We start from the raw sequence: 24,571 nt of genomic DNA, 5'->3' as shown, positions 1-24,571 counted from the left end.
AAAAAAGATATTTCATGGAAACATAAAGAAAGAAAAAGCTGGGGTAGCAGTACTTATATCCAAAAAAACAGACTTTAAAACAAAGGATTCAGTGAGAGACAAAGAAGGACCTTGAATAATTACAAAAGGAAGCATCCAACAAGAAAATGTAACCTTAGTAAACATTTACACACCCAGCATAGGAGCATTTAAATATGTAAAGCAAATCTTGATGGACATAAAGGGAAAGATTGACAGAAATAATCGTAGTTGGGGATTTTTACACCCCATTTATGTCAATGGAGAGATCATCCAGACAGAAAATCCACAAGGAGACAGTGGCCTTAAAGGATACACTAGACTAAATGAATTTAATTGAATATTCAGAGCATTTTACCCCAAGCAGCAGAATATACATGCTTTTCAAGTGCACATGGAAATTTTTCTAGGATAGACAACATGTTAGGACATAGAACATGTCACAGTAAACTAAAAAACATTGAAATTATACACACAATGCTATGAAACTAGATATCAATCACAAGAAGAATACTGAAGAACATGCAAAAACATGGGAACTAATTAACATGTTATTAAGCAATTAAGGGGTCAACAATGAGGTTAAGGAAGAAATAAAAGGTACCTTGAAACAAGCGAAAATGAGGACACAACAATCCAAAATCCATGGGACACTGGGAAAGCAATTCTAAAAGGGAAATTCATAGCATTATAGGCCTACCTCAGAAAACAAGAAAAAGCTCAAGTAAACAATTCAACTTTATACTTAAAGGAACTTGAAAAAGAAGAAAAAGAGTCCAATATAAATAGAAAAAAGAAAATAATAAAGATCAGAGGAGAAAGAAATTAAATATTCTAAAAAAATGATACAAGTGATCAATAAATCCAAGAGCTAGTTCTTTGAAAAGACAAAGAATGACAAACCTTTAACAAGACTCTTCAAGAAAAAATAAGTGAGGATTTAAATAAATACAATCATAAATAAAAGAGGAGAAATAACAACTGACACCAAAGAAATACAGAAGATTGTAAGAAAATATTATGAACATTATGCCAACAAACTGGACAACCTGGATGAAATGGATAAATTCCTGGAAACACAATTTTTCAACACTAAATCAGGAAGAATCACAGTCTGAATAGAAAGATTACACTTAGTGAAATTGAAGAAGTAATCTAAAAACTCCTAACAAACAAAAGCCCTGGACTGGATGGTTACACACATGAATTTTACCAAAGATTCCAAGAAGAACTAACACCTTTCCTTCTCAAACTATTTCATAAAATTCAAGAGGAAAGAAGAATCCCAAACTGATTTTATGAAACCAGCTTTATCCTAATTCCAAAACCAGATAAATATACTACAAAAAAAGAGAATTATAGGGCAACATCCCTGATGAACACAAGATGTTAAAATCCTCAGCCAGATATTAGCAAACCAAATACAGCAATGCATCAAAAATTTATACACCATAATCAAGTGGGATTAATTCCAGGAATGCAAGATTGGTACAACATTCACAAATCAATAAATGTGATTCACCACATAAACAAAATGAAGGATAAAAACCACATGATCATATCAACAGATGAAGAAAAAGCATTTGATAAAATCCAGCACCTAATCATGATAAAAATTCTCAGCAAAGTGGGATTAGAGGGAACATACCCAAATGTAACAAAGGCCATATATGACAAACCCACTGCCAGCATCATACTCAACAGGTAAAAACTATATGTGATCCTCTTTATATCAGGAACATGACAGGGATGTCTGCTTTCACTTCTTTTATTGAACATAGTACTGGAAGTCCTAGCCACAGCAATCAGACAGGCAGAAGTAATAAAAGGTATACAAATTGGAAGAAGTCAAACTGTCTTTATGTGCAGATAACATGATACTGTACATAGAGAACCCAAAGATTCCACCAAGTAAGTTCTAGAACTGATAAATGAATTCAGTCAAGTAGCAACATACAAAATTAATACCCAGTATTAAGTTGCATTTTTATAGGCCAATAACAAACTAACAGAAAGGGAAATTAAGAAAACAATCCGATTCACAATTTCTAAAAAAGGAATAAAAGACCTAGAAATAAACCTAACCAAGTACGTAAAAGATATGTACTCAGAAAATTCTAAGACACTGAAGAAAGAAATTGAAGAAGATACAAACAAGTGGAAGCACATACCATGTTCATGGATAGGAAGAATTAACATCATTAAAATGTCTATACTACCCAAAGTAATCTGTAGATTCAGCACAATTCCTCTCAATATTCCAAAGATGTATTTCACAGAACTAGACCAAATATTTCAAAAATATATGGAACCATAAAAGGCCATGCATAGCAACAGTGATCCTGAGAGAGGAGAAAAAGTTGGAGGAATCATACTACCTAATATGATACTATACTATAAAGCCATAGTAATCAAAACAGCATGGTACTGGAATAAAAAGAGGCACATAAATCAGTGTAACAGAATAGAGAGCCCAGAAATAAACTCACCACTTTATAGTCAATTAATATTTGACAGGGAAAGCAAGCACATACCATGGGATAAAGGGTCATTTATTCAATAAATGGTGTTGGGGAATTGAACAGATACATGCAGAAAAATGAAAGTAGACCACCTTCTTACACCACACACAAGAATAAATTCAAAATGAATCAAAGACTTAAATGTTAGATGCAAAGCTATAAAAATCATAGAAGAAAATATAGGCAGCATAATCTGAGAAATTGCTTGTAGCAATATTTTATCAGCTATATCTCCCCAGGCAAGGGAAACAACAGAAAAACTAAACAGTGAGACTAAATCAAACTAGAAAGGTTTTGCGCAGCTAAGGAAATCATCAACAAAATAAAAAGACAACAAACAGACTGGATAATATATTCACCAATATATCTGATAATGGGTTAATATCCAAAATTTATAAAGAACTTACAAAATTCAACACCAAAGAAACAAACAATCCAATTCAAAAAATGGTAAAAAAGATCTGAATAGACACTTCTCAAAGAGGACATACAGATGGCCAATAGATATATGAAAAGATGCTTAACATCACTAATCATCAGAGAAATGCAAATTAAAACCACAATGAGATAGCATCTCAAACCTGTCAGAATGGCTATCATCAATAAATCAACAAATAACCAGTGCAGGCAATGATATGGAGAAAGGCAAACTCTTTTGCACTGTTTGTGGGAAGACATATTAATACAGCCATTGTGGAAAACAGTATGGACATACCTCAGAAAATTAAAGATGAATCTGCCTTTTGACCTATCTATCCCACTTCTGGAAATATATTTGAAAGAACCCAAAACACTAATTTGAATAAGCACCCCTGTGTTCATTACAGCATTATTTACAATCATAAGGTCTGAAAGCCGTCCAAGTGGCTAAAACAACTATGGTACATTTACACAATGGAATATAACTAGGCCATAAAAGAAAAGAAAAATTTACCTTTTGCAACAGTATGGATGGTCCTGGAGAACGTTATGCTAAGTGAAATAAGCCAGTCAGAGAAAGACAAATACCATATGATTTCACCAATCTGTGGAATCTAGTGAACTAACTGAACTAATAAGGAGAATGGGGACAGACTCATAGATGGAGAGCAGGATGACATCTGGGGAGGGGGAGGTTAGGGGATGAAGGAATTGAGCTAAAAGAAAAAAAAGGATTCATGGACATGGACAACAGCAGGGGTCAGGCAGGTTTAAGGGGACTAAATGGTAATGAAAAAAATACAATAAATATTAAATTTTTAAAAAGTTTTTCTTTTCCATACCACTATCCTTTTCTCTAGTATACCTGCTAATGGTATCAGCATACCCCACTGTTAACCCAATCAATGGGATCAGACCACCCAATTGTTAAACACTTTATTCAAAATGTGTGGATTTTATAAGTTCCTTAATTGCTCTCATACAACATATTTTTATATTGAAACTTTTTTCTAGTATTTTCCATTAAAATTTGAAGAAACAATATTGATCAAAAACATTTAGGTCCCGGTTCTCTGCTCCTCCAATTCAACGGACTGCTGCGTTTTCTTGTGCAGTGCCAGCCTCAACCCTGAGACACGATGGTGAAGGTAGGAGTCAACGGATTTGGCCGTATTGGGTGCCTGGTCACCAGGGCTGCTTTTTTACTCTGGCAAAGTGGATATTGTCACCATCAATGACCCCCTTCATTGACCTCAACTACATGGTCTACATGTTCCAGTATGATTCTACTCCTGGCAAGTTCAAAGGCACAGTCAAGGCTGAGAACGGGAAGCTTGTTGTCAATGGAAAGTCCATCACCATCTTCCAGGAGCGAGATTCCACCAACATCAAATGGGGTGATGCTGGTGCTGAATATGTTGTGGAGTCCACTGGGATCTTCACTACCATGGAGAAGGCTGGGGCTCACTTGAAGAGTGGAGCCAAGAGGGTCATCATCTCTGCCCCTTCTGCCGATGCCCCCATGTTTGTGATGGGTATGAACCAAGACAAATATGACAACTCCATGAAGATTGTCAGCAATGCCTCCTGCACCACCAACTGCTTGGCATCCATGACAACTTTGGTATCGTGGAGGGGCTCATGACCACAGTCCATGCCATCACTGCCACCCAGAAGACCATGGATGGCCCCTCTGGGAAGCTGTGGTGTGATGGCTGAGGGGCTGCCCAGAACATCATCCCTGCTTCTACTGGCACTGCCAAGGCTGTGGGCAAGGTCATCCCTGAGCTGAATGGGAAGCTCACTGGCATGGCTTTCCATGTCCCCACCCCCAATGTGTCAGTTGTGAATCTGACCTGTCACCTGGAGAAAGCTGCCAAATATGATGACATCAAGAAGGTAGTGAAGCAGGCATCAGAGGTCCCCCTCAAGGGTATCCTGGGCTATACTGAGGACCAGGTTGTCTCCTGTGACTTTAACAGTGACACCCACTCCTCCACCTTTGATGCTGGGGCTGGCATTGCCCTCAATGATCACTTTGTCAAGCTCATTTCCTGGTATGACAATGAATTTGGCTACAACAACAGGGTGGTGGACCTTATGGTCCACATGGCCACCAAGGAGTAAGAGCCCCCTGGACCACCAGCCCCAGGGACAGGAAGAGAGGCCCTCAGCTGCTGGGGAATCCTTGCCCCAAACTGATCCCCCAACATACTGAGGAACTCCTGACCTCTAGTTGCCATCCTAGACCCCTAAAGAGGGGAGGGGCTTAGGGAGCCCTACCTTGTCATGCATCATCAATAAAGTTCACTGTACCCAGCAAAAAAAAAAAAAAAAAAAAATTTAGCTCCCAAACATATACAAAAATAATAATCTCTAATAAAGCATGTATTTGAAGAAAGAATAACCACTATAATTGTGATGTGTCACAGATATTTCAAATAGTTACAAAGTAGAAATAAAAAAGTAAACATACTGGGAACTTGGTGTCAATTTGAGGAAGTAACAGTGTGGCAAAAGTAGAAGTAAGCCACAGAGCTTTCACCCTTTGATTTATATTACCCTAACACTGCTAAACTTTCATTTCATATAATTTTTACAGATTTTTTATTCCTCTTAATAACTTTTCTTTTCATTATTAAATCTCTATTATATAATAGTATCAAATATAAGATTTTTATCCAGTCTTTTAGTCAATTATTTCAATCAAATTTTGATATTTTTATTTCCCTATCATTTTCTTTCCTTAATCTGTTTTGTGACCCTGTTGGCTTTCAGCAAGTTTTATGTAGTCTTTCTTGTTTTTTTTTCCCCATTGTCGTTCAGTAAATTGGGAGGATTTCTGAAAAGCATTTTAGAAGTTATTGCTTACTGGAGAAAGTATTAGCACATAATTTTTATCTTTATCACTACTGGTACCAAGAGCTAGAAAGCTTCTTTTGTCTATCTCAGCTGCCTCAACACCCATTTCCCGATCTGGGAACCCCAATTCTGCAGGGTTTTCAGGATCCATTGCTCTGCTCTAACCCTGCTCTGACTGTGCTGCTCAGTTCTTCACTGCTCTCTGCAGGGGCATCTATAACCCACCAATGGACCTCCTTGTCACCTGTATGCTGCCCTGTCCAATTCAAACCTCAGCCTGAATGACCTTCTAGAATACTGATTGATCATCCCATGTATCTGCTGTCAGGGATGGGAAAAATTCCACCCCTCTACACTTTAGTCCTTGTGGGTAGACTGGTGATAAAACTGACACAAGACGAGGTTATCGGGAGGAAAAAGAATTTAAAACATGCACAGAAGAGGTCATAATTTGATGCTCAGATTATACAATGAGGCTCAAAGAAATTATCAAACCAGGTATCTTTTTATAATTTTCAAACCAAAAAAAAGAAGAAGAATTTTGTAAGAGATTGTCGGGACAAAAAAAAGTTAATGCTTATTAGAAAGGACTCTAATTAAGGTTTGAGTAATCATTAATGAGGAATTTAAACAAAGGAGTAAATTAGAGAAGAAGCAACAAGATTTGTTTATACAAACTTCAGCTTTAAGTCTGTTAACTCTATTGATAAGGGATGTCTTCCAGGTGCAGGGATGACATCTTTCATATGAGAGACTTATTTCCGGAATTCAAGGGGACAAGGGAGGCACCAGCTGCTTATCAAGTAAATTTAATTCAAAGTATGCCATTGTGGGTTATTTTGGGGTATTGATTTGGGCCTTGACACTGCCTTTAGGAGGAAGTGTAACTGTACAGAAACTTTGTTTCTTCACTCTGACCTTTCTCCTCGTCCAGCCTAAAAGTACTCTGACTACCTGCCTCCATCTCCCTTGAACATCCACTCCCTTAATCATTAAGCCCTCAGGTCAGCATAAACAATCTTTAGGAACAAAGGCTTGGATCTGTGGACTATAGAGAGTGATAACATCTAGGCCTCGGTTGTGTTTCAGCTCAGGACCCAGGAAAGCAGAATGACCCCATCAACCACACCCTTGTGAAAGCAGACAGGCAACACCAGGTCGACATCAGGACCAGATGCAACAATCAACTACTCCCTACCCTAGCACTGACCAATCAATACAGACCACAACCCTAACTCCCTTAGTCACCATGATTAATGATCTTTGCCTATGATAACCCATCTCCTAGAAGCCATAAAAGGCCAGGCCTTTGAGGATGAGCTCACCTGTGAATCTGGGCATGACATTTCCTTTTAATTAATAAACCTTTGCTTTCTTGGCTGCAAACTCCTGTTGGCATTTGATTAGGCTTTGATGCATGCAGGCAAATGAACCCCTTTAGTTTGGTAACAAAAGTTAGAATTCCTGAGAATGACCTTTAAGACCTGTAACTCCAACTGACTTTCCAACCTTACCTGAGTTTACCACTCCCCACCTGCCACACAAATTTCCATCTAACTCAGGGAATACAGGACCTTTTGAAGAAGTCCTTCATCAGAGATAAGATGAGATCGGGCTCGTTCAGGGTGGTATGGCCGTTGACAAGAAGTGCTTCTGATAAAACAATTTAAACACCATGAACATTTTGTCAACTATTGTTTTGAAAGCACTAAACATTTTAGAGTGACATTCCATTTTTCACTCAACTATTTCTAAACTTTTTAGTAATAGTATTTTCATCTTTAATTTCTTTACAGACACCAAGTAGTATTAAATCTTCCCCACACAAACATGTTATCATCTTTGTAACTTGTGTGGCCCTTCCTCCCTTCTATATTATTTTCCTTTTGAGAAGAAAGCATGTTTAGTGGTTTTACTCCTATTTTGTTTTTTAAAATGTTCCATGTTTTTAAATAAAAGATTATTCTTCCAAATGACCTATATTCTTCATAGCTCTCTCTCCCTCTCTTTTTGCTTATGATACTACCTCTCTAACTCTGTCACCTGACAGTTTCTTGATATTCTTTTCCACCTAACAAATCCTACATTTTATTTAAGTTGAGGGGTACCAGAACTTGCCATCTCAAATGTGTCTCTTTGGCATGTGGACTATTTTGAGCTAAAGGGAACTGAAAACCAGCAGACCATAAGAAAGCTCTTTACATACTTCAAACTGTCTTAAAAAATAGAGTATAAACTCCCCCTTTTGTAAAGAAAGTTTACATTTATAAAATAAATTTCCATTTGTTGTGATACCTTCATACCAGAAAAAGAGCTACTCAAGGGAGACAAATCATCACCGTGAGACTCTGTTTACACCTTCCATAACTTGTCTCCTCCATCCAGATCCCAAAGCCTCTTTTCCTTGGCTCACTCAGCCCATTATGGTATGTATATAAGCATCAAACATCTGAACACCTCATTCGGCCACATTTTGATTTGCAAAGTCCCATGCATATATATGTAAAACTTGTTTCCCTCTTGTCCCTCTGTCTTTCATCAGTTTTATTTTGGGACCCAGCCATAGAATTTAGGAGGGCAGAGGAAGAAGGTTTCATTCCTCCTCTACAAAGGCCCACTCTAAACATTGCTTCCTTTCCCAAGTTTCTCTCTTTTGATGTTTTTAAGACATCACCTCACACATGAGTAAGAAGTTGGATTTACTTAATCTGTTCATTATTTCTACTAACAGAGGTTCAAAATTGAGGATGTATCCATATAAACTTTTACTAGAAGTAAAAGTTTTAACTTGAAATGGTCCACTTTTGTTCCCAACTTGTAAGTTAGTCTACTTTGGCTCCATTCTTCCTTGTACTCCCTATGCCCTTTGTGACAACTCCCTTGAAATTTGAACATACTTCTTGTCTCTTACTAAACACAAAGCAGGTATAACTCACCAATTACTTTTCAAGCCCTGATTATTATTCAGGGTTTTTGAAAAGAGAAGGGAAGGAGGGAGGGAAGAGAGGAAGGAAGGAAGAAAGGAAGGAAGGAAGGGAGGAAGGAAGGAAGGAAGGAAGGAAGGAAGGAAGGAAGGAAGGAAGGAAGGAAGGGAGGGAGGAAGGAAGGAAAGAAGGAAGTTGTAAAGAAAAAAATGTAGAAATGAGAAACTGTAAGGGAGAAAAAATCTTCCCTCAACCCTCTTAGGGCCCTGGCTGAGTCTGGAAATTAAACTAACAAAGATTAATAGGAGAAAAGCATACAACTATATTTAATATAAGTTTTATGTGACATTAGAGTCTTCATAAGGAAAGGAAGACTCCAAAAAACAATTAGACCCAAGTATATTATGCTAAGTTTAATGAAGAGTGCACAGTCTTGGAAGAACATGACAAATTCAGGAGTGTGAGGTAAATTTAGCAAGTTTGGGAAACTTAGCAAGGCCTGTTTGTTAGGATTCTTCTTGGTGCCCCTTTGTCCTCGGAGATTAGGCTATCCCTTTCCTCTGGGTACAGAGAGGACACCTCTCAAGTGAGAATTTTACAGCCTGTTTCAGGGGAGAGGGATAAAGAGGTGGGGAAGGTCAGAGTGACCTTTCTGCTTCTGCCATTTTCTCAAATGCCTTTAGTTTAAAATATTCAGTATGTCAAAGTGCCATTTGGGGGTAATGTGTCTTAAGCCCCATAAAAACTATTCTATTCAAAATTCTAAATAGTCTATCCATCTAAACTCTGAGTTGAGAGAATAAATGATCAAGAAGGGAAGAAAAGACCATCTGGATATCCTTAAGCTAAAAGTAAATTCCTACAAAGAGGAAAATATATTATCAAATTTCCACCTTAAAAAAAAAAGTTAAATCATTCTCTTCCAAGAAACTTCTGTTTATTAACTAGCAGCAAAATTTTGTATATGGAATTACTCTTAACAGCAGGAAACCTGCTTCTCTACAAACACTGGTTTGTAGGTTCTCTTTCATTTTATTAACTAAAAAGTCAGCTCTGTCAGTTGTTATAGATGTTCAATTAAAAAGAGCTAAATTGTGAGCTCCCTGAGGACAACTTCTCTTATTCAGTGATATTTCCCTCATAAATACTAAATGGACAAGATTACCTACATTTAACCAAGACTACATTGTTGCTAATTCTCTTAAGACAAATGTGCATCCATGTGGCAAAATTGTGGAAAGAAGAACGAATCTCAAAATTGTGAATTTTATGTTTTTTCCTAGCACATGAAAGGACAAGAGCCTCAGAAAATACTCTCTCCTCTGAATGCTATTTGCCTCAGATCAATAATATGCAGAAAATACAATCACAGTACAAATGAAAGTCATCTTGCCTTCAACAACAGCACAAAAGGAAGAGATATAATAATACAACTTTTGTTATTGACCAATCAAACATTGATGTTTCTCTCCCTCTCTTTCTCCTTCCCTCTCCCCTCTCTAAAATAAATAAGTACAATGTTTTAAAAAAGCATTCTCAGTTAAAATGCACTGCTTTGAAAATGCTGTCTTGGCTGCCTCCCACAGTTGTTTCTATCATAGTCTAGCAATGGCTAAGACTGAGATGTTCTAAAGTGAGATAGAATGTTTAGGGAAAACGGACCTAGATGGCCTTATGATCCGTTAACTTATTAAAGGTACTGTATTTCCTGGAAAAACAAAATGAGGACTCTGACATGCTCCTAATGTTTTGTGGTTCATTTGTCAAATTGACTCAGGGCCTCCTTCACTTCTTGCTTTCTTACCCTATGTCTGGCTTTAATCTCAGATTTAGTTTAAGTGGCTAATTGCCTTAGAAGGCTGGTAAATTAGATTTAAAGTTTCTTAAATACCAAATATAAGTGAATTGCTCTCTTAGCCCTTAAACAACCCTTCTGTGGCTTATGTCTTCAGTCCTATTTTTACTTGAGAAAACTAAGAGTGAGGATCAAGTAACACCCCCTACCCTCCTGCCCACAATTTCCAGGAAAACAAATCTGAAGTGGCATATTGAAAATCCCATCTGAGTTCATGATCTTTCCTTGTACCAGACCTACCTCCATGTTGATTCAACCCATAGTACCTTCAGATGACATTTTTTTTTTACAAAACATGGTCAAACTAGGTATTTTTCTTCACCTAACCTCTTCCCTGACAAGAATTCTAAGGTACAAGAGCAATTTGCCTTATTCCTTCAGTCTCCCAGGTGAACCAACCTCAAAAGAGGTCCAACCAAAAACAACTTTATTTAGTTAAAAGCTCTGTGCCAGCTGAGGAATTATATGATCTGAGTTCCATCCACCCCTAACTCTAACTGGCTGTGTACACTGTGCCCAAGGCTCAACTTCTCTTAGCCTCATATCCCTCATCTTTGAATGAGAAGGTTAGCCATCCAATGTCATAGAATATTTTAGTTTGATTTACGATGGAATTCCTAAGAGAGTAGGGATATTTTATAAATTTTTTGAATTAGCACTTAATCAGTAAATCGCAAAGTAAAGACATTGCCTAAGGTCTTAAACAAGAAAGTGTAGTCTCTCAACTAGATCTCATGTCATTTGGATTATGTTCCCCAAAATATTCCTTTTTTTAAAGAATACAATTATTTTAAAAACTCATTAATATGTTTTGTTTATTAGTTGGCATTTGAAGTGTTCTGCTCCTATATTGTAATACCTATATCCAAAACCTATCAACAAAAGAGTACATTCTTTAAGAAGCACAGCAGCACTTTTAACTATCAGACGATAATAAATTGAGAATGACAGATAGTGCTGATCGTGGTGATTTCATGGTGGGAATGGTAAGGGCTTAGCAGCTTCCCATTAAATTAATGAGAATCCCTGGCCTTTCTGCCAGCAGGAGTGAGCAATGCAATGGAAGCATCTGAACACCTTTCAATGACAAGAAAGTTAAGTGTTTGCTTTTCCATGCAGTTTATCCTCTAGATCAGACTGTTACTCCATTAAACCCTCAGCTTCGTTTTCAACATCAGCAGCAGAGAAAACAGCCTTTTTAAGGTATGTTGGGTTGTTTACAGCTTGTTTTCTGAATAAATAAGAAATAAAAGACCAGAAATCCCTCCAGATCTCTAAAACTGCCTAATAAAGGTATCTTTTTTATTTGAATTCATAAAGCGAGATCTTTCTCATTATGGCCTGTCTTCTTGCTTTTACCATCAGCAACTCTTTGGTCTGCTATGTAAAGAAAGGTATCACAGTTAGTTAAAGATAAATAAATAAACAAACAAACTAGAATGTAACTGTGGGTTTTATCTTGAGGTAGGATGCAAAGATCAAAGACATAGCGGACGAGGAATTAGGTGAGTTGTGCTACCAACAACCCGTGCAGCCAGGAAAAACTCATTTCCCTTCTCAAAGCCTCAGCTCTTTGTCCATGATATAATTGATTTGACCAAATTATAAGTTTTTCCAACATTTTGAAATAGACTACTCTCTTTGAAAATAAAAAGAGAGAGTGAGCAGGTAGTTGATACTATTATTGAAAACAAATATTCCAGAACTTATCTTTTGAGGGGCATAGATCCTTTTCTATAAATGGGAAGAGTATTCTATACTACCTATTTTCCTGTTATATATTGAAAAGGAGGTGCACAGAATGTTCCTCACATTGCTGCTGTTAATATTCTTTACCACGACTTGTAGCACCTGTTTAGTCAACATTGATCAACCTACCTTGACATAATTTGCTTGTTTTCTGACTTACTTTAGTCCACAATTCAATTCTCTTAATCCCTTGGGAAAAAATCCTTAGACATCACTTTGAAAGAGTTCATCTTTTATAATCTTTTAAAATATAGACCATGCGGTGACTGCATTTCCATTTAGTGAATTAATCCTCTATGTCTTTTCTAATTCCTTAAAATTCCTTGTCTTGTCTTCTCAATACTTATTAACATCTTACCCAGAGGACAGAAGTTTAAGAAAAACTGTTGAAGATTGAAAATAATTTATATGTTCAGAAAAAAAGTTTTTAAATTATGAAAACCTGTAGCATTAACATTTTCATGAAGAAATATAAAAGGGTTTGCTAGATCTGTATTTTCTATAGACTTCTGAAAGAGTTCGAGCCCCCAAAACTAGTAAAATCAAAATTTAATATGCTAAGTTTCTTTGTAGGTTTTTTTGAAAGTCTACAAAGAAAGAGCAACCTTGAATGCCTACTATTTGCCAAGCATTTTACATGTACTAGCTTGTTTGATCTCACATTAGCCCTAAAAGTGTTATACTATGAGTTCTGATTGAAAAATAAAGGCACTGAAACTAAGCAAGACAACGGAATGAATGCACAGCCTCATAGTCAGTACGCAGCAGAATCAGCATTCCAGCGTTGGTCTTTTATGGCTCTAAACCTGATGCTCTCTTTTCACTGTATATCAGTGCTTCTCCTGAAAAATCCTGTTAGGTAACCCCCTTTCTGTTATGTTTTGTACCTTTCTTTCTCTCTCCCTGTTTAATCTCAAGGTGAATATTTTTATTGCAGCTCTTCCCCACCTGCCAAGACTCTGAAACTAATAATAAAATGTCATTTTATTAATAAAATTAGCACTATGTGGCCTAAGCCTTGGCAAACATTCTATTATTTAATACATGACAGGAGTAGATGCTATAATAAGTGTTCACAAATTCGAAAACAATGGTTTAATAAGATTTAGCAATTTGTCTAAGATAAAATTGTTGAATTTTCTGAAGAAAAAACTTAATCCACATATCTGTCTATTCTGAGGACATCTAAGACTGAAGAACAAAATACATGGTAATATTTAATTTATTTCAAATAGGGTTAATTTAATTATATAAAATTACTATTTTTAATTGTTTTTCTATCTTCACTCTAAAAAATCCCTCTAATATTTTGCTCTTCAAAAAACTGCTTGTTCTAACCCTAGAAGAAATAAAAAATGTCAACCAAACCAAAAGCCACTGGTATGATACACCACTGCCATCCAGTGGCTATTGAAGGAAACAAATTGTAAATGCTTCATGGCTGCAAATGACCACTAGTGCATTTATTTAAATATGAAATAAAACGTCGAGATTGAAGGGAAATGTTTGAATAGCAAAGTTCAATGTTATTACTTATCCTGGACATGAGCTTTTTCAAAGTGAGTAAACTGGCCCTGTGTGTCATGTTGTAATATTAGTGTTAGAGGCCTTTAAACAATTTTTAAAAACTTAAATGAAGGAAAACGAATGCATGGTGTGCAATTGTAAATTTCTCTTTAAATTTTGTCAACTTTTTGGTTCAACACAAGGTTTTATTAGCACATATGTTTCATAAACATCATAAACCAGAGCTTTTGGATTCAAATATGTTTAAAATCGTAAGTTGGAAGAGATCAAAATTATAACTAAACCACACAACAACCATAATTCAGAACCACCTGACCTGGATGAATGGAAGTCCTGCAACTAGAGACTTAAAGAAGCTACCATATTGAGATTAGAAAAGGGGGCAGATATGGAGAATGGGCTGCACCCAGGTCCACTTGTGGTGGTTAAAATCAGGTGGGATATTTAGGCTTCAGAAGTTCCCCCTGAAGAGTGAAGGACCCCAGTCCCACACCAGCCTCCCAGCCCAGGATTCCAGTGTTAAGAAGAGAAGTTCCCATAACCTTTGGCTGTGAAAACGAGCCAGAATTGTGGCTCAGTAAGACTGAGACTTCCAGAGTTCCAGACAGTTCCTCTTAAAGAGTCTGCACATGGACTTACTCAGACTCACTTACTCTGAGCTCCAGTGCTGGCAAAGCAGCTCCAAAGGCTCCAGGGACATAAAAAGATGAACTGAATTGTCAGGCATCAGAGCAAGAACTGGAGGGGCAGCTTTCTCCCAGGCAGAAGTGCTGGCAGAGGCCATTGTTCTTTGATGAGCCCTCCCCCCACACAGCCAGCAGGCAGGCTCCATATCTATGTTTCTATCAACCTGGCTCACCCTGTTTGTCCTACCTTGGTGATTGCCTGAAACCCCATCCCACCCAAACTATAGGCCGGCCACCCAAGCCATTTCCAGTGCCTTTTCCATACAAATGACCTGTCTTGGCTCATGACTCAGACTTTTCTAGCATTTCTCAAATAAGCAGCATCTGACCTCAGCATGCCCCATATCTCACAATGAACCCCAGGCCTGGCACTAGCAGCAATTGGCCTTGGTTCACAGCTTGGCCTCACCAGAGCACCTCTAACCTAGCATAAGTAGCAGCATCTGCAGATCACTTTGTAGCTCATACCTAGGCAACACATAAGTAGCAGATGCACACTCCATGGATGGCTGCAGACCATGTGGAAGCACCACCCAACTACCTCCATAAGTGATACACTCAAGGGGTGAACTCAACAGGCACCAGAGCACTGCTGAAGCAAGTCCTACTTCTTGGGGTGGGCATCTGCACAGCTGATGCTCCGCAGTGGTCTGTGACCTGTGGTTGCAGCCAGTCCTTGCAGCCGATAAGCCCAGGGGTAAACACCTCCCATTAACATTCCAACAGCGATCAAGGCTCAACTACAGCAGGACAGTGCACACAGCTCATACAGTGGGTGTGCCCAGCTTGAATGATCAAGGAGGCTGTGCCACTGGACCCACTATATTGGGTACTCTACCAAGCCCAGGAGGTGTAGCTGCTCTATTTAGTACATTGAAACAAACACAAGGAAGCTGCCAAAATGAGGAGACAAAGAAACATGGCCCAAATTAAAGAACAGAACAAAACTCCAGAAAAGGAACTAAACTAAATGGAGATAAGCAATCTACTAGATGCAAAGTTCAAAATGCTGGTTCATGAGGATGCTCAATGAAATTAGGAGAACTTCAACAGCATAAAAAGGACATGAAGACAATTTTTAAATAGGCAGAAATGAAGGATACACTAAAAAATAATTTACAGGAAATCAACAGTACAATAGATAAAGCCAAGAATCAAATCAGTGATTTGGAATATAAGGAAGCAAAAATAACCCAATCAGAACAACACAAAGAAAAAAGAATCCAAAACAATGGGGATAGGGAAGGAACCTTTGGGACAGCTCCAAGCATACTGATAGTCACGGCTGGTAGAAGAGAGAGAACAAGAAATTGAAAACCTATTTGAAAAAATAATGACAGGGGGACTTCCAGTCAAGATGGTGTCATAGGTAGATATAGCTTGCCTCTTCGCAGAACAATATCAAAATTACAACTAAAATATATGACAGAACCATCAGAAACCAAGCTGAATGGAAGCCTGACAACTATGGTATTGAAGAAACGACATCCATCCAGACTGGTAGGAGGAGTACAGACATGGAATGGGCTGGTCTCTCACCCACATGTGGAGGATGAAAATTCAGGATGGATATCTCAGGAGCAAGGAGTCCCAGCCCCACACCAGGTCCCCCCAGCCCAGGGTTCCAGTGCCAAGAAATAAGTCCCCACAACTTCTGACTGCAAAACCTAGTGGGGATTGAGATGGTGGAAGAAACTTCTGGAGCCCCAAGCATTTCCTTTTAAAGAACCCACACATGGACTCACCTGCTCAGACTCACCCCCTCTGAGCTCCACCACTGGGGTAGCACCTTGAAAGGCACCAGTGGCATACAGGGAGAAGTGTCTGGCATCAAGTCAAGTGGAGGTCATTGTCCCTTTTTGATGGTGGTCAGATGGGAGGGCGGTTGTGGGGGAATGAATGAAGAGGTGAGAGGATTAGGAAGTACAAATTGATAGTCACAGAATAGCTATGGGGATGTAAAGTACAGTATAGGAAATGGAGTAGCCAAAGAATTTAAATGCACAGAAAGATACATGAACATTTATACAAATATATGGACTGTTGTTTGTTTTCTACAAATCTGTTTCACCCAAAATAAGAAAAAATACATAATAAAATTCTTTATTTCTGATATAATAAAAGACTTCCCCTCTCCCCTCTGTTTTCTTCTCTCTCTCTCTCTCTCTCTCTCTCTCTCTCTCTCTCTCTCTCTCTCTCTCAAAATATCTGACCTTACAAAAAGCAGAACTGGAATTTAGATGGCATGAGAAGAAAATAGACAAATAATATCATAAATTTAAAGGGTGCTATTGGAAAAAATGTCTTGTATAAATAAATAAAGAATGCTGCTATGGAACAAATAGGGCAATTTAGCTTTTTCCTTCTAAAACATAAAAGATGTCAGAATGAGAAAAGCAGTAAGTCATCCTTAGAAATTGAACCACAATGAAAATCACCATAAGCATTCACAATATAAGCTCCCTTTGAGGCAAAATATTTAGAGAGAAAATTTAGAGATTTCTAGACAGAATTTTTTTTAGTTATAGTATTCCTTCACTTATCGCAGGTATTATGTTCTAGACCACCCCGCGATAGAAGAAAATTCACAAAATAGGAACCTTACATTTATCTTAGTATTTATATATATTTTAAGGCTTTATAAATCCTTCTCACACACTTATAAACCATCCCCAATCCCTTATTAACCTTTTCCACACTTTCATAAACACTACTTATGGGTCATGAACAATGGTGAAGGATTGCCTAAGGAAGTGGGCGAGCAGGCTGGATGGAGGGGGGCAAAGGAGGAAAATTAGGACAACTGTAATAACATAATCAATAAAAAATGATTCAAAAAAAGAAAAAGTAATGACAGAAAAACTTCCCTAACCTGGTGGAAAAAGGTTGACATATAAGTCCAGGAAACATAGAGTCCCAAACAAGATGAACTCAAAAGGGCCCACACCAAGACACATCATAATTAAAATGCATCTGATGGTTGCCAGATGGAAAGAGGATTAAGGGGATGTATAAAAAGGTAAAGGAATTAAAAAGTACAAGTTGGTTGTTACAGAATAGTCAGTCATGGGATGTAAAGTACAGCATAGGAAATATAGTCAGTTATATTGTAATAACTATGTATGGTGTCAGGTGGGTGTGAAATTTATTGGTGTGATCACTTAATAAGTTATATAATGCCTAATCACTGAGGTGTACACCTGGAACTAACATAATATTGTATATCAACTGAAATTTAAAAATTAAAAATAATTTATATTTTAAAACAAGTATAAGTTGTAGGAGCCTCTGAGTACTTTTTTTAGCCTATATTTATTGAGTTTATTGGAGAAATGCTTCACATGAATAAATACAGCATAATCTTGCCTTCAAAGTAATTACTGTTCACTATAGAAAACAGAAACACAAACATACAAATACAATACAATATTCACAGAGTTAGGAATAGGTAAGGAACAGTGTATCTTTATCCATAATAGGATAGCAAGTGCTTCACATATGGTAAAGACCCAATTGTTGTTAGATGAATGACTGGAGTAGTATAATTGAGGTAAGACAAGGTGTTACTAGAACCTGACTACTATCTGAAAGGTTGTAGAAGGCCATCTGGAAGACGAAACTGGGCCAAGGTGTGATTAGGCATAAGTAGTCAAAATAGGAGAGTGGAGTGAAATGTTTCAGAGAGATCAGTGGGTGGAAAGGTCTGGAGTTGACACTGGAATTATCTAATTCAAGTCATTTAAAAAGTAGAGAAACTACAAGTAAATAACTTGATAAAAGTCACATGATGGACAATGTCACAACCAATTTCAGACTGGGTCTTCCAACCTCTTCCAAAATTTTTTAATTTTAGTAGTACAACTCTAAATTACTCTTTTTTTTGGCAGGAAGAGCAGAAAACAGAAATAAAGGAACTAAAAAAAGTCATGTTAAAGGAAGAATTTACAGTACTCAACTAATAATGGGACAGAGATGAACATTGAGATGTTCTCCTTACAAGTAAAGGGACAGAGAAATGAGAAGAAGCAATGAGAAGCAATCTACAGTACTCAACTAATAATTGGACATAGACATTGAGGATGTTCTGCTTACAAGAGACAAAGAAATTAGAAGAAGCCGAACCTTGAGTGTTTGGCCTGTTACCTATATACCAATTCATTAATGCTACTATGTCGGCAGCCGTCCATCTCGAGAGACGATGGTGTAGCTTCTTAAGAGTCTATCTGCACCGCCGAGAATGGCTGTGCAGTCCGACTCGGGAGTGACACGGTATCTGTCTCCTCCCGTGTTGAATCGACATCTTGCGATGACGCTGGAGTGTCTTCTCCAGTGAAGCTGAAGCTACAGAGCCTGGGCAGGGTGATATGGAGGGTCTGCTGTTGCCCATGCAGCAGACCCCCCCTCTCTTCGCAGCTGAAGGGTCCAAGGGAAAGACGGAGTCAATACAGCTTGGCTTCAGGTGCGCCGCAGGAGTTGCCGGTGTTGACTACAACGTCAAACCGCCTTAGGGACTCCGGCTCCGGATTTTCTGTCGGGGTTTACTCCCTTAGCCTTTCCCCTGAAGAGGTATGCCGCAAGGCAGCGGAGGTTTTTTGGAGTCAGAGTTTTCCTTCTCTGATGTGCCCTGACTGGAAGATCGAACCAGCGACACTTAGCTCGCAGGCCGATGCTCAATCCACTGAGCCAAACCAGCCAGGGGTTAATGCTACTGTAGTTTATCTATTCTTGTACATAACTTTGGAGAGAAGTTCACTGTTGGTGACCATAGGTACTGTTTTCTTACACAGTGAAACATTTTAAAGACTGACTCAAGACAAAACTAGTTGTAAGAAAGTCCTCATAGGAGGACTTAAAAGATAAAACAGAAAGATTAAATTGGAAGGTAAATCACTGTCATCATCACCAAACTGTTAAGGAGCTTCTACTGTGTGCTGGACAATGTGGTGGGCACTAGGAAGAGGAATAGATTAAGTATAATCCACCCTTGATTGCCAATATCTGGTTCGGTTCCTGGATGTGCTCTCCAACACAAATTATATCAACTTAAGCTATAATTTATTAAGGGTGTCTTCTGTGTCAGTCAGAGTTCTACATATTTTACATATATTATCTCATTTAATCTTGGTAACAACTACATAAAATAGATCCTCATTACCATTCTACAGACAAAGGAAACAGAAAGGAAGTATGCAGAAAGTAATTGACATAGCAGGAGTGACTCCTAACCTTTGAAAGGATAATATCCTGTTTACGTAGTTGGTTTTTGGCTATCATAGGCAAACTTGAATTTCAAAAGTGTTCCCACCATTCCCAGAACTGATGAGTGACTTACCATACCTAACTGCTTATACAAAATATGTGGTAGATGTTGAACATCTGCTTTTCTTCTGGAAATCTGAATTTTGGTACATACTAGGCAAAGGGTGCCTACACAATCAGTCCCCAATAAAAAACCCTATGCAATAGATCTCTAAAGAATGTCCCTGGCTGGCGACAATTCACATGTTGTTGCAAGGAGTTGCTGCAGTAAGTTAGCTCATCTTCCCTGACTCTCCTGAGAAGGGACCTTTGGAAGCTTGCAGCTGTTTTCCTCCAGACTTTGACCCAGATGCCCTTTTTCTCTGCTGATGGTGCTTTGCATCCTTTCACTACAATAAATCATAGCTATAAGTACAACTATATGCTAAACCTTGTGAGTCCTAGTGAAGTATTGAACCTGGGGGCAATATCCAGGATCCCCAGGCCAGGAGAAATCTAGACAAAGTTTCCAGAGAATATCACAGTAGTTCATGATCCTTTCAAACGTGGGATGCTAAGAATTAGAATGACTTTTTTGTTGAAAGAGAAAGAGCAGGTGCTGAGTGCTTGGTTGAAGATATGTAACCTAACGCCTCACTAAAACAAAATGGTCTTTCCTTCATAAACTCTTTTGATTTGGATTTTACCTTATGAGAGGTGAATGTGAACCTAGTTTCTGTAGAACATGGTCATATAAAGGAAAAGAATCATGTACTGTAGTCACTCCCAAACGTTAGCATGCATTAAAAACACCTGGAGGAGTTATAAAGACACTACTGAGCCCCACATTCTATTAGTATCCTGATCAGTAGGTCTTACATGGGGCCAAGAATTTGCAGATTGATAAGAATTTGCTGATGCTACTGATTGGTAGATCACACTATGAGATCCATGGATCTACTAATTCTGTAGCATCTCTGAGCACATATTGGCCAAGAGATTATACCCTGCTTTGGAAGAAGAGAAGTTCATATAACAGATGCTTCTTAGAATACAAACCCACAGAAAACTGATTCTGTCCCCAGTTAAGTAGGAACTTATTTATTTGATTTTTTAAATTGGACTTTGAGCCCTTTTAACACAAAACCCTTTTCCAGAATTATTTTCAGATTATAGCATTTGGATGTGGGGTAAGCTTCTAGGAATAAGAATCACTCAAGGAAATATTGTTATTCCTTGATATTGTTTACTAAAATTATTATATATTAAATTTTGCATGTGTGGAATATTTAATCATTCAAACTTCAAATATCAATAGAACTGGTTCTCAAAATCTGTAACATTCTCACTTTTAGTATGTAATCTAATAACTTCAAGTTTGAGGAAATACAACTTAAGGTGAGATATTAAAAATTGGAATATTTTTTCCATTTTTTTTAGTTTCAATGTCTTAAAATTTATAATAAAAGCAAACCTTATATTGATGTAGTTTCCTGATGAGAAGGTTGGAGACATGAGAACTGTCTTGCTTACTTCAAAGGAGCTGCCAAGGTCCACTTGCATGAACAAACCCGGATTCTATCTGACTGAATCTGGGATGGATGATATGTTAAGCCATACCTACAGGAACTGAAATTGTTTTTCAGAAAGAATTATTTAGTGATAAAACTACATATTCCATAAGTTTAACTGAACCCAATTTTTCTACTACTAAGAACCATCCAAGTGAATCCCTGTCAATGATTTGAGGTCATATCTTCAAACACCTTAAGTATTGATGGATGAGATATAGTTTATCACTTAATGTAGGCTGAGTGAGTGACCAGATACAGTGTTTTTCTTCCTTTTGTTCCTTAGGTGCACAATCCTTTATCTGCTCATTGAGATGCTTATTATTCATTAGGTCTACGTTACCCTAATCATATTTGCAAAACCATAGATTTTAAGTTTTATTTTACATGCATTAAAAGTCATAAGCATCCAAAATTGAAAGAAAAAACACTATATTTAGTCAAAATTCTCTCACTAAAAACACAGTGTATAAAAATAATATTCAGAAGCTTTTATGGGATCCACAGAGCTATAAAAAATCTTCAACTTAATTAAAGCGATCTCTCTAACAAGTGCTAGATCCCCCGTTGTATGTAAAGTACTCAAATTCAGAGGAATATACTAAGAGCTTAAACCTTAACTCAAGAAAGTTTATAATCCAGGCTGGCAAGCAAAGTCATCTTGCCTGGCACACTTGCTAACATAATGAGTAGAAACACTATGTGTGTCACACAGAGAATAAATAGAATGATATTCAAGAAAAAGAAGTGATCAAATGGAGAGAAGAGGTAGAAGATGTCATGGATAGACTTGGCTTTGAGCTGACCTTTATTATGGATAGAAGAAAAATGAGCAAACTTGACATAAGGGAGGTTTTTTAAGTCAGAAGACAGCCCCAGCAAGAGGCTCAAAGGCAATCAATAAACAATCCTAGTTTAGGCTCAGCAAAATGAGATGATGTTAAAACCAACATTACCTACATTACAGTATGTAAATTATATTATGTAACTCTTAGCTTTGATCTTCAATGTTGTGGTCATTGTGTACTACCAAATTTAAGAGAGACAAGGGAGGATATAAGAGCTGAGAAATGGGAATGGACTGTACTTCTGGTCAGGTGGGGCTGCATATTTTGAACCAAAATAAAGACAAGGAGAAAAGCTGACTACAATATAAAAGTCATTAGCTAATGGCACTGGAAAGCTCACAGAATGGGTGGAGAATTACCAGGTCAAGACCTATACAGAAAATGAAAGCTCAGAAAGGTAACATCAGCTTTTGGAGCAAATTTTCCTCTGGAAACATTAGCTTCTAAGAGCCATACCAGCACTTCAGATAGCCTCCCAGGCATAAAGATACCAAAGGTTGAAACCTGGCTCACATTTTAGGTTGGAGCTCTAATGGCTATATCCTGAGTCAAGGTCAAGTAAAAACTGCCCATTCGCAGACTATATGGCCCAGCTTCAGAGCATCTAAATCTTTGAAATAGAGTTATGGTGTTCCAGGGCCTACAGCATTTTAGAAATTTTGTTTTTAATTCTAATTCATTTTCCTTTCAGCTGAGTGCTCCTACTGCTGGACAAAGACAGAATCTTGATGAGAAAAGACATCCATGAAAGTACTAAGATAATATAAAATGACTTACCACATTTGCTGTAAAGAGAATTTTACTTGTCACACTAAAATATCAGAGCAAAATGTTGCATCTTTATTCATTATAAAAATAAATAAAAATAAAACCTTTTCATTGACTACAACATAAGTCATTCATATACGTGGTTCTCTTTTGTTATCTCCTTTACCTGACAATCAGTTTAGATGAATTTTTCAGGTGCTTTATGTAACAATTGGTTGTAAGATAGAGAATAAAAATAATTCCAAGTAGCACATGAATTATCAAGTTATATAAGAGAAAAACAAAACAGTTTCTGTGGGAACAATACAGTTACTCTTGTGCCATTAGTTTTGATGAAGCTTGATTTTTATGATAGAAATTTTTAAGAAGTCCTTAATACATGATCTCCAGATAGAACTAAGAGTAAGCTCTGCTAAGCAACAGAAATGACTTGTAACACAGGACAGTATGTAGATATATAATCTGCTACTCAAAATATCCCAGTATATCATCCTGTTTAATTTATTTTTCTGATTCTCAAATATGTCAGAACAAAATGTTCTCATTCTTTTGTTTTTGGGAACATGATTCTTTTTTGCATAATTTTCATTAGCATTTGTCTACTCTGTTCTATACTTTTTTTTTTTTTTTTTTTTTTTTTGAGGGCTGCTGTGTTACATCACCAAGCAAAGCAGGAGCAATCAGATGCTGACTTGTAGAGGAGAATGGACCTAATGTATTAAGCATATTCGGTGGTAAATTCTCATGGCTGAATCTTACATTACAATGTACTGAACAGGAATCTATAACTAGGATATTCAAACTAATTTCAAATACTAAGTAAATCAATTAAGAATGATGACCATAAAAAACTGCAGGAAATTATAACCAGATTAGATACAAAATGTTTTCTCTCCACGCCTTCTTTGATAATTAATTTTGTGGCTCAACTTGGCTAGACTATGGTGTCAAGTTGTTTGGTTAAACAATAGTCTGGGTGTTGCTGTAAAGGTGTTTTTTAGATGTTATTAACATTTGAGTTAGCAGACTTAAGTAAAGAAATTTATTCTCCAAAATGTGGGTGGGCCTTATGCGGAAATACTGAGGTTTCCTAAAGTAGAAGGAATTCTGTCGCCAAATTGCAATACAGAAATTCCACCAAAATTTCCAACCTCCAAATGTAAAATTGCAACATCAGCTCTTAGTTGAATTTCAAGCTTTTCAGTCTACCTTATAAATTTCAGATTAGCTAGCTCCCACAGTCAAGTGAGCCAATTCTTGAAAATAAATCTTTCTCTCTATATGTATATGTATATACCCTATTGATTCTGTTTCTCTGGAAAACTCTATTATACCTTTCAAGATATACAATGAAGTTACATGCAATAAATTTCAAGTAGCCATTTGCAGGACTTTGGGAAAAGTTATAGGATGTACCTAGCATTCATTCTTAGAGTAATATCTTAATATTAAATCCTTATAATTTTTTATACAAGTGGATAGTAACCACTTACCACAGCCAATTTATTATGTATAACTGTTTCATATTCCCCAAGAGGATGTCTTCTTTTTGACTCTCCTAGATTTCTTCCCTCAGTCTTAGC

General features: G+C 37.3%; 1 pseudogene; it reads left to right on the top strand.

Moving 5' to 3' along the window:
* Positions 1 to 4,099: 4,099 nt before the first annotated feature.
* Positions 4,100 to 5,274, top strand: LOC150021241 (glyceraldehyde-3-phosphate dehydrogenase pseudogene; annotated as a pseudogene).
* Positions 5,275 to 24,571: the final 19,297 nt, after the last annotated feature.

This window comes from Furipterus horrens, unplaced genomic scaffold (genome assembly GCF_987537825.1).
Source record: "Furipterus horrens unplaced genomic scaffold, mFurHor1.1.pri manual_scaffold_1, whole genome shotgun sequence".
Classification (NCBI taxonomy): domain Eukaryota; kingdom Metazoa; phylum Chordata; class Mammalia; order Chiroptera; family Furipteridae; genus Furipterus; species Furipterus horrens.
Note: the sequence above shows the minus strand (reverse complement) of the source record. Positions and strands in the feature narration are given on the sequence as shown.